Here is a 12,225-nt window from a genome sequence, read left to right as displayed (position 1 = left end):
CGTCGTCCTCGCCTTATCCTTTACAGAAAAAGCCCAAAGTGATGTTTAGTTTAGATACAGTGCCTCTCGAAAGTATTCATACAGCTTGAACTTTTGCACATTTTGTTATATTTACAACCCTAAACATAAAGATTTTATTTTGATTTTTTTACTGAACGTTCACACACAAGTAACCGACAACTGTGAAGTGAAAGCAAAATGATACATGATTCCGTTATTTTTCAAAAAATAGAAAAGTGAAAAGTGGGGCGTGCATAAGTATTCATACAGCATGAATGGATACTTTGTGGAACCCCCTTTTACTGCAATAACAGCAGAAAGTCTTTTGGGGTCTGACTCTACAAGATTTGCACATGTAGAGACTGACATTTTAGCCCATTCCTCTTTACAAAACAACTCAAGCTCTGTCACATTAGAAGGAGAGCGTTTGTGAACAGCAGTTTTCAGATCTTTCCACAGATTTTCAATTGGATTTAGGTCAGGACTTTGACTGGGCCATTCTAACACATTAATATGTTTTTATTGAACCATTCCATTGAAGATTTATCTTTGTGTTTAGGGTCATTGTCCTGCTGAAGGTGAATCTCTGCCCCAGCCTCAGTTCTCTTGCTGACTCCAACAGGTTTTCCTCCAACTTTTCCCATATTTGGCTCCATCCATGTTCCCAACTATTCTTACAATCTTCCCAGTCCCCACTGAGGAAAAGCAGCCCCACAGCATGATGCCCCCCCCCATATTTGACACTGGGGATGGTGCACTCAGGACGATGAGCAGTGTCAGGTTTGCTCCACACATAACGTTTTGCATTTGGGCCAAAAAGTTCAATATTTGTCTCATCTGACCAAAGCTCCTTCTTCCACATGGAGCTGTGTCCTCCATATGACTTCTAGCAAACTTCAAACAGGATTTCTTATGGCCTCCTTTCAATAATGGCTTTCTTCTTCCACTCGTCCATGAAGGCCAGATTTGTGTGGATACGACTTATAGTTGTCCCATGTACAGATTCCCCCAGCTCAGCGGCAGGACTTCACAGCTCCTCCAGAGTTATCTTTGGGCACTTGGTTGTATATCTTACCAGTGTCCTCCTTGTTTGATCTAACATTTTAGGTGGACGGCCGTATCTTGGTAAGTTGGCAGTGGTGCTACACTCTTTCCATTTCCAAATGAGGGATTGAACAGGGCTCTGGGAGATGTTTAAATCTCCACAGCTTTATCCCTGACCTCTCTGGTGCTCCTTGGCCTTCATGATGTTGTTTAGTGACCAACACACTCCAACCACAGCTCTGAGGGCCTAAAAGAACAGCTGTAATTATACTGAGAGTAGATTACACACAGGTGCCTCTATTTAATGGTTAGGCCAAGGAGTGAACATTCTGGAGTCATTAGGAATGTTTTAAAGGCAATTTAATGCACTCAGAAAATGCTGTATGAATACTTATGCACGCCCCACTTTTCACTTTTCTATTTTTTGAAAATTAACAGAATCATGTATCATTTTGCTTTCACTTCACAGTTGTCTGTTACTTGTGTGTGAATGTTCAGTAAAAAAATAAAATCTTTATGTTTAGGGTTGTAAACATGACAAAATGTGCAAAAGTCCAAGGTGTATGAATACTTTCGAGAGGCACTGTGTATATAAAAAGGCTGTGGCTCTTGCCACAGGGAAGCTTTCTGGCAAGCTCAAGTAAGTGAGTGATCAGCACGAACACAAATCCTCTTATTTCGCTGAAATCTTGAAACGGCTTGGTTTCTTACAAACGTTGTTAATGTGTCTATTATTTAACCTGGCTAACGCCATGCTGCTGTGTGCGCTCGAATTATTTCGAACTGCACAACAGCCTGGGGACCATGGCCCAAATTTTCCGGTGGATTTGGGAACCAATCACAGAGTGATGAGGGACGCAAGACGATGACGCGCTATTCGATATACGGAAGCTTGTAGTTTATTTACGGATTGAAAAAAAAAAAAGTTTATTTACGGATCCAACATGACAGCAGCAGATACGATGGTATTTTTCGATCAAGCTTTAGACCTTGTTCTAAATAATTTAGCTCAAAAGTTTACAGCGGGTACGTCATACGTCATCTCATACGATGATACGATTGGCTGTGGCTACGTGCAGACGCATGATATACTTTTTTTTTTTTTTTCGTATCGCCCAATAAACGAGTATGGACGATCGTAAACCACACCTCTCCTACGAGAAAATGAATTGGATATTAGTCTGGTGTTAGCCAGGCTAGCTATAATTCTGAATGCTGGAACATGTTGAAATAAAGTCATACCTATGTACATCCCTGAGATTTATAACTAACCAAACCGTTTGAAGGTGATAATCAATAAGTCCTATTTTTTGAGTGATAATGATAATAAAATAATGATACTACTACTACTACTACTACTACTACTTGTTTTAACTCCTGTCAGCATTTTAGTAGAGATCAGTGGCCTTCTACTCAGTTCATAGCTGTTTGCTGCTCTCTAGTGGAAGTCATACCTACAAACAAAGCATTAACAGCACATATATGGCAATGGATTTTATTTCTCATAAAATGTCCATTATGGGGGGCCGTAAATAAAAAAATAAAAAATAACATCATAAACAGTAGTCCACTGTAACCTCTTAACCCCTGCTTTAACTGAGCACATTTTCTCCGGTTCGACTTTACCCAAATTTAAAGCTTCTTGAGAAAAGCTAGACTTAAATGAGGATGAAAAGGCAGCAAAAACTATGACAAAAAACGCCAGGAAAAATCTTAGCCCAGTTTTTTAGATCTTAGCTTTCAAATGAGGCGTTACACTGGCCTATAGACTGAAGTCCAGTCGAGAAGCTTTTACATTTTGAACAAAAGAAAATGTGCTTGGTTAAGGCGGGGGGTCAGAGGTTATTCTTCGAAGGAAAAGTATATGGATCTGTTTAGGTGACATTGAAAAACTTACTAACAAAAACTGAGATGAGAATGTACCAATTAAATGTATTTATTAATTGATTCATTGTTATGACATCAATTTCACAAACTCTTTACTCTGACCTGTATGTTACACCTCTTATTCCAAGTACTAAAAAACACATCATTTTTCTTCATCAATCTTCTGTAACATCTAATACAGGAACGATTTAAGCATTGCCATCTGTAAAACAAACAAGAACATACATGTAGAAAGGTAAAGTGTATTTAGAAAGACATAGATTGAGTGAAGTAATCTCACCATTAACCGCTGTGTCTTGTAGTGCGCTCTTGATTCGTAAGCAAATGGTGTAGGTGTCATAAGCGAAGACAAGGCCAGCAATCAGACTGAAAACCTATTTTTAAAAAGAAAAATTGTTTTAAAAAAAAGTACAGGACAGTTCAATATCGCAGTTAAATGTATTATTTGGCATTGATTTAACCATGAAAATCCCACTGATATTCAGTATGTGCTTTTCATGGGTCTGACCCAGTTAGAGTTGTTGCAGAAACAACCAGAGCACCAGGAGGAAACCAAAGAGAACACGCAAACTTCACCCAGGAAACAACTAAAGGCCCAGGAATTTCTAAACTCCAGGACTTTCTTGCTGTGAGGCTGCACCATCATCCCACATCCAGATAACACCTCATTTGAAGCAAATCTCAGTCATTTCAAGCCGTACTTTTCTGTGGGGTAAAATTTAGACTGTATAAGTTTTAATGCAGCTCTACTTTGTGTAGTCGGCTGTGGCCTCTTATTGGTTTACATTGTCACCAGTCAGTGCACTGTCCTCTCTGTCCTCTCAGGTGCAGTGGTTGGTTATAAAGCCTCCTCCAGATCTTAAACAGGGTTCATGGTTCAGAGTCGACTATTGTACATGTTTTGAGGACTTTGACTGAAGTTTGACTGACCCCTCCTGCGACCCAACCTCCGTACCCCTGCCACCGGATCAGAAGGTACAGAGCCTCGATGATGAACCAACCCGTGTCAGTGACAGTTCGAAAAAGGTCCTGCATGAAATGAAAAGCCAACAGAACAATTACAAGACAAGAGGTCAAACACACAATCACCTTGTGCTAAAGAATAACCGGAGCTGAATGAATCTCTAGGAATAGTCGGAAACATGGAAGTGGTAAAAGGTTTGCAGTATCTGTTTCTTTACTTGGAATATTTCAATCCACTGTCTTGATCAAACTCCAAAACTAGGTGTTAGGTGCTGAAATGGCTTTAAACCTGTCAGTTATAAAGTCCCATGACGATTATTGAGGTTGACCAAAGTAGGGATTGCGATTTTTATTAAATTTCGATTAAATGCCCAGGCCAGCATGTAACATACTGCAACATTAATACCCAAAACTAATTCACTACGTCTGTACCAAGAGGAGCTTTAAAATACAAAGTAAAATACAAGCTTTTTATTTATTTGGTTGGGACAGTGCATGCTAATATACATACATGGGACTCATGCATGCAAAAACGCCACGCCGGATTGTAACCATGGGCTAATTTGCATCTGTTGTCCCACACTCGCTCCCTCGAACACACTCTCATTCATTCTGACCTATTGTACATGTTTTTAGTGGTAGGGGAAACTGTTATGTTGTGGTAGTGAAAGTAGAACTTACAATCCAGACCCAAACGATTTGTAGGAACTTTTTGTCCAGCTCCATCATATAGACACAGAAGAAGACGATGGCGAAAATCATCCCACAGATTGCTTTGTAAGAAATGCCATGGTACATGGACACTCCATAACAGATGATGATAATCGAACACAGCACCTGTCAAGGAGGAAAACAGAAGGTAAGAAGAGACATGCTTTTGTTATATAGAGAAATGTATGGCAGAAAGATTTGAATGTTGTGGGTAGGCTAGTTTGCATCGTGCATCACTCCCAAAACACCAAGGCCCAACCTCAACATTGTAGCCTAAAGTAAAGAACTATTTTCTGCAAATGTCTTGTATCAGTGGCTCCAAAGTGGCTTTGGGATCCATTACCCTCGGATGACGAGCCGAGGACCCAAATATAACTGTAATTTGTCATATATTGTATAAGATATTGTATTTTCCACACAAGTTTTTGTTGAACAAGCAGTAGATTTCCCATTAAGACAGAAATTATGATTAAAAAAAAAACAATAGCATTCATTTTAACAGACACAGTTAGTGTTTCCATGCAGTTTCAGATAGAAAATATTGAATAAAACTTCCCTATGGACTCGCGACCCACGGAAAATGGTTCCGTGACCCACTTTTGGGTCCCGACCCACCAGTAGAGAATCACTGTTTATTACATATAACCAAGCGGGATTTTCCGACTGGACATTTTTAAAATACTGACACTATTTCTCGCATTTTAAGAGTACTTTATTATCTATCTATTATCTATTTGATATCGATTTGATTTGAAGGTATTTGATCTCTTATTTGCACAATAATATTTCTCAAAATCATCTCGGGGGTGCTGGAGGGCCGGATTTGGCTACCCCTGGATTACGTGTATCAATCTCGTGATAAAAGCAGTGGTTCTGAAATTGTGGTATTGTTCGTCTCCTGCTTATTTTAAACTTGAATCATTTAATGACAAATAGAGATCATGCCATTTATTCTTCAGTAGTGTAGTTGCTTCTGTGTTTCTCATTTCTTCTTATAAGCAATAGGTACAATCATGCATGTGAAAGGAAGACTCCAGACCACAAGGCTACAAAAGGAGAAGTAAGAAGCGCAGAGAAATCCCCCTCTCTGGTTTTGAACAGAATAACTTACACCCAAGTCTAAAACGGCACTATTATTTTTAGACAGGGCTAAACCAGTGGCTTATGTATCAGGAAGGAGCTAAGCAAACTGTATGAGTGACTCTGTGGTTTGCCGGCCTGTGACCTATGATTCTTTAGTGCCAAATGAGAAAAAGTGAAACAATGAAACTCTGCGCCTGATGCTACAGCCCACAGACCTAATACTACTAATGACATTTTACAGGAGGGGGGCCAGAGTTGTTTGTTGAGCGATTTACGCCTTTGCTTTGTGTATAGAGGGAAATCAATGGTGCAATATTAGTCTATGATGAATTAGCAGTTGCAAAAAGAGATCTCGGAGTCGGCATCCCACGCACAGGTGAAGCAGAAGAGTATTTTCAGGTCGTCTTGTTGAAAAACAGGTCCCACTTACTATTTCTGCAATGAGGATTAAGCCTTTTGGGGTCTTCACGTAGCTTTTAAACTTCTCCTTATAGTCTGAGCTGGTCGCAGTTGTGTCGGCCATAATGTGGAGCAGAAAAGTTGCTAATTGGATACACTTGTCTTGAGTCTTGACCGATAACCTGTCTCTCTGTCTGGAGGTTGGCACGAGTCCCGCTCAAACCTTAACCTCATTATCAATAGTTGCACATAGAGGAAACCACAGAAACTGGGAGTGGATGTAGCGTCATCTTTCCTAGGAAAATTTTGTTCAAGGTATAGGATATTACTGAGCTTCCGTGACTTCATGATCAGATAAAGTCAGTTATTCTAATGTGTTGTTGTTTGCATATTGCATTTTTGCATTTTCGGGTGTCCGGTGGTGGTGCCCTGTGGCTGTGGATGATGCATTTCCTTACCTGGTTTTGGAAGAGTGAGTGGTTGGGTGGGCGGGAACTGCTTTTAATCTGTAAAGCACCTTGTATGAAAAGCGCTTTATAGGAAATATAATAATAATAATAATAATAATATATATATATACAGGAAATACGACCATATTAGTCCAGCGCTCCGGTCTCTGCACTGGCTTCCTGTCACTCAGAAAATAGACTTTAAAACAGCTCTGCCTGTGTACAAGTCTTTTCATGGTTTAGCACCAAAGTACCTCTCTGACATGTTAGAGCCGTATGAACCATCTCGGGCCCTGAGAACTTCAGGGAGGGGTCTCCTGGTGGATCCCAGAGTCAATAATAAACACGGTGAGGCTGTGTTTCAGTTTCATGCAGCTAAAATCTGGAACAGTCTTCACGAGGATGTGAGACAGGCCTCGACTCTGACAATGTTCAAATCCAGGCTGAAAACAGTTCTTTTTACCGATGCATATGACTGAAAGTATTTTATCTGCACTCTTGCCTTTTACTGTAATTTATTAATTTTGTGTTGATGTTTTTATTGATTCTATTTCCTTTCTTGTATTTATGCAACTGCGAAGCACTTTGAATTGCCTTGTGTATGAATTGTGCTCTACAAATAAACTTGCCTTGCCTTATAAATAGTTTTGATTTGATTTGAAAGTTTTGAATGAATAGGCGGACAGTGCATGGGCTTCTTACCTTAAAGGTACATTTCATAGATTTTTATGCAGGGAAAAAGTTGTTATTAGCTACATTTCAGTGAGCAGCTTCTAAGTGTGGTTATCATGGCCCCTTTATTTTCCATCATAGTTAGTTCCAAAAATTGATCAACTAAGGGCATGGCTTGCTTATAATAATCCCAATATAATATCATTATCTGAAACCTGGCTAAATGAAAGTACAGCAGATGACAATGTTAAACTGGATAACTATGTCATATATAGGTTAGATAGAGGATCCAGGGGAGGTGGGGTCGCCACTTACATTTCATCAAATTTGAAATCACAATTAATTACACCTAAAGTGAAACCTGAGCTTTTTGAAGGTATTTTTGTTAAAATCATTCTTCATGCGAACAAACAATTAATAATTGGCAATATATACCGCCCACCAACATCTCCCAAGTTAGAGTCTGTTAGAAACATCTTAGCCACTGTTTCATCGCTTGGAGACTCATCAGAGATTATCCTGTTGGGTGACTTTAATTTAAACTGGACTGATCCTTGTACTCTCACAGAACGCAACATGTTCAATGGTTCAAACCTTACACAAATGATAAAAGAGCCTACAAGAGTCAGTCCAAGTTGTAAATCTCTTCTTGACTGGATATTAGTCACACACCCCAACAGAATAATAAAATCTGGTGTTCTCTCGGATTGTTTCAGCGACCATTCTATCATATATTGCATTTGGAAAATTTCAACTCCGCATCTTCCTCCTAAATTCATAAGAATCCGCGACATGAAATCATTTAACAGGGATTTATTTATAAATGATGTGAGTAGGATAAACTGGAATAGACTCAGCCTAATTCCTGATGTGGAAGATGCCTGGGATTTCTTTTATCCTGAATTTGTGCAGGTCATAGATAAACATGCTCCATGGACATCTATAAAGGTTAAAGGCCATCATCTACCCTGGGTAAATGGGGATCTTATCAGTCTGTTTAAACAGAGGGATAGGGCTTGGAATAAACACAAACACACAAAACTTCCTAGCGATTGGGAGGAATACAAACGGCTACGAAACAAGTGTACCACCGAAACAAGAAATGCCAAAGCCAATTATTACAGAAACAGTTTGTCAAATGATTTCAACAATCCTAAAGAATTTTGGAAAAAAATGAATACCTTAATTGGTAATTCCAACAGTACTACTCGTAACATGACTATCAATAATGAAATTGTTAATGATCCTGCTGTGATTTCCAACGCATTTAGTTTGCATTTCTCCCAAACGCCACAGGTACAGCCATCGCCCGTTCAGCCGGAGCTAACTGTTAATTCTCAGCCTTATGAGAGCTCTTTCACATTCAGACAGGTTAGCTCAACTGATGTTCTGCAGGCCATTAACCAATTATCTTCGAGTAGTGGACCTGGGCCTGATGGCATTGAGGGTAAGTTTATTAAACTTTGCTCACATGTACTATCTACTCCATTGGCTGACCTCTTTAATCTGTCATTTTTAACCGGTGAGGTGCCTCTGGCATGGAAGTGTACAAAAGTCATTCCATTGCATAAAGGAGGGGACACCCAAAACTTGAACAACTACAGACCCATCTCAATGATTAATAGTGTTGTGAAAATCTTTGAGAAAATTATCTTTGATCAATTATCTAACTATATTTCTCAGAACAATTTACTATCTCAATGCCAGTCAGGCTTCAGGAAACACTTCTCAACCACCACTGCTCTTTTGAAATTTACAAATGATATTTTTTCTAGTTTTGACAACAATATGTGTACTGGTGCCATTTTTTTAGATCTTACAAAAGCATTTGATTTAGTTGATCACTACCTGCTCCTGGATAAATTATTTTCCATTGGCCTTTCCCGTCCATCTCTTCTCTGGTTCAATTCTTATCTCCATCACCGTCGCCAGTGTGTGTCCTTCAGGGGCAGTCAGTCGAATTTTACAGGTGTAGACAAAGGCGTACCCCAAGGTTCTTCACTTGGGCCTTTGTTATTTTCCATTTTTATCAATGATTTGCCTCTCTGCTGTTCAGAATGTGATATTCATCTTTATGCAGATGATACAATTATATATTGCTCCAAACCGAATATTGCCAACATAAATGATTCTTTACAACACGACTTTGATTCTGTACAGCAGTGGCTCTCGTTTAATAAACTCCTGCTCAACAAATCTAAATCCTATAGTATGCTTTTCCAGAAGAAAGAAAGAAATAATCTTGATCTGCACATTCTGGACTTCTCTCCTCTGGAGCCAACAGAGAAATTTAAATATCTCGGCGTTTGGCTGGAAACTGATCTTTCTTTCAAAGCTCATGTACACGCCCTTACCAATAAACTTAATTTTCGTCTCAAAACATTATACCAATCGATAGATTGTTTTAATTTTCAGGTAAGGAGGAAAATTGTCTCTCAGCTGTTGCTTCCTATTCTGGACTATGCAGATATTATATATTCTAGCACCACTGCCACTTGTTTACACTCTCTGAATGTGGTCTACAACAGCCTGTGCAGATTCGTCCTTCGCTGCCCCTATAGGACACATCACTGTGTGATGTTTGAACAGTTGTCCTGGCTTGGACCTTCAGCTAGAAGACAATATCACTGGCTACAACTTATTTTTAAATGTATTTACTTTCAGTATCCAAATTATTTGTCACAATATTTAGTGCCTTACAGTTCACAATACAGCCTCCGTCACCATGATCAGATCTTCTTCATTGTCCCTAGAACCAATAGAGAAATGGGGAAACATGCTTTCTGTGTTAGGGCCCCTCGTGATTGGAATAATCTTCCGGCTTCCATTCGTTCCATTACATCTTTTCCACTGTTCAAATCTGCTCTGTTAACACATCTCCAGAGCACCTGTCTTTGTTTCTAGCATCTCATACGTAACTACATTATATGTTATATATTTGTGTATATATGCATGTGTTTCTGTATATATGTTGTGCTTATGTACATATATTCATAATGTATACATGAACACAGAAATAGGTATACATATATAGATGCATGTGTGTATGTGTAAACTTTGTACATTGAGTGCCAACTTTTTTCGTTATATCTGTGATGAAGGGTTATACTAGAAAAGGTATTGTCTTGTACGCATTATGTTACACCAGTGGTTCTCAAACATCTCACACCAAGTACCTTTCAAAACACTTGACCCTTGAAGCACCTTCATGATGTGTTTAAAAATAATCATAATAATCACAATAATCATGTAAAATTAACCTAACATTTTTTTAAATTGTGTCTAGTGGCATAAACTGGTGACTGGCTCAGTACTTTGGAGCGCTTTGGACCTAAGGGGGGTGGAAGGTGCCGTATAAGTGGTGGCCATTTACCATAAAAAACACAGTTTGGGAACCACTGTATTCCTTCGATAATAGGTGGGGAGGTGAAATATGAGAGCTAGTGTGTGTGTGTGTGTGTATGTGAGTGAGTGTGTGTGTGTGTGTATGTGTGTGTGCGTTAAGGTTTTGTTTATTATTATTATTTAATTTTTATTGTATTATTATTACTGTTATCATTTTGTTTGATTTGATTGCATCTACTCTGCTGTTTTCTGTTCTATTTTTCTTGGACATTTTTAGGACCCCCATGAAAACGAGATGATTCATCTCTTGGGGCTGATCCTCTAATAAAATGTTCATAAATAAATAAATAAAATAACCGAATAAACCTTCATTCATTCATAATGTAGCGAGTTCTAATAGCCTACAAAATTTCCATCAATGAAAAAGCTCAAAAGCAGCAACATAGCGGTACAGATGAGGGCTACTTGTCAGAGAGAGAGGAAGATGCAGCTGTGCCACAACAGCCACAGCTTGTTGCCGTCGTCGTCCTCGCCTTATCCTTTACAGAAAAATCCCAAAGTGATGTTTACTTTTAGTTTATTTGTTTATTTGAGCAGTTGAAATTCTGCTCAAAAGGAGTGGGCTGAAGCAAAAGCTTATAAACGCCCACCCCCATGTTTATATGAAGGGAAAGCTCTCTGAACACATGGAGTCAGGGGTGTGTGAGTCACTGAGCAGTCTGAACTGCTTATTGAGACATATTGAAGGAGCTGCATCACAATACGTGGCTATAGATTTTGAGAAAATTGGTCAAGTCATTGGTGAAGTTACAATTTACAATAATCAGTGAATACTCCTTATCATAAAGATAGGAATAAGGTGAATACACCATAGATATATATAAAAAGGCTGTGGCTCTTGCCACAGGGAAGCTTTCTGGCAAGCTCAAGTAAGTGAGTGATCAGCACGAACCCAAATCCTCTTATCTCGCTGAAATCTTCACAGATTTACAAACGGTTTGGTTTCTTACAAATGTTGTTAATGTGGCTATAATTCTGAATGCTGGAACATGTTGAAATAAAGATTTTCTTTTTTTATTCATATGTTTGCAGTGTCATACCTACATCCCTGAGATTTATAACTAACCAAACCGTTTGAAAATCGGTAGAAAATTGAGCAAGTTATGGTTATTTAAAAGTACTGCACCATAAAACACAATGTTGTGAGTGAGCGAGCTCCCTGTGGCAAGATGGCCGTCGTCGCCCTCATTGGCCAACAGCGCGTACGAGACATCTAGCCTTTATATATACCTATGGAATACACAGCTCAATTGTGAAAGCAACATATATATAAATATTCCAGACTTTATTTTGAAAGGCCTTTTATGTACGTTTCCGGAGGAGCTTGACAAACTCCCACTGAGTCATACCTGCACTTCTGAAGTTTGCTCTCGAGAAGGTATGATGTTTATAATAATAATAATGATAATAATAAAATGTCTATGATGGTTAAAATAAATACAAATAAAATAAAGCTTTATTCCGTTAAAGGTGAAAAATAATCAACAAGTCCACTTTTTTGAGTAGTAATGATAACTTAACTACTAGGCTGCTACTACTACAACTACTACTACTAGGCTGCTACTACTGCTAATACTACTACTACTACTACTACTACTACTACAATAATAAC

Source organism: Gobius niger (genome assembly GCF_951799975.1).
Source record: "Gobius niger genome assembly, chromosome: 6".
NCBI lineage: Eukaryota > Metazoa > Chordata > Actinopteri > Gobiiformes > Gobiidae > Gobius > Gobius niger.
Note: the sequence above shows the minus strand (reverse complement) of the source record.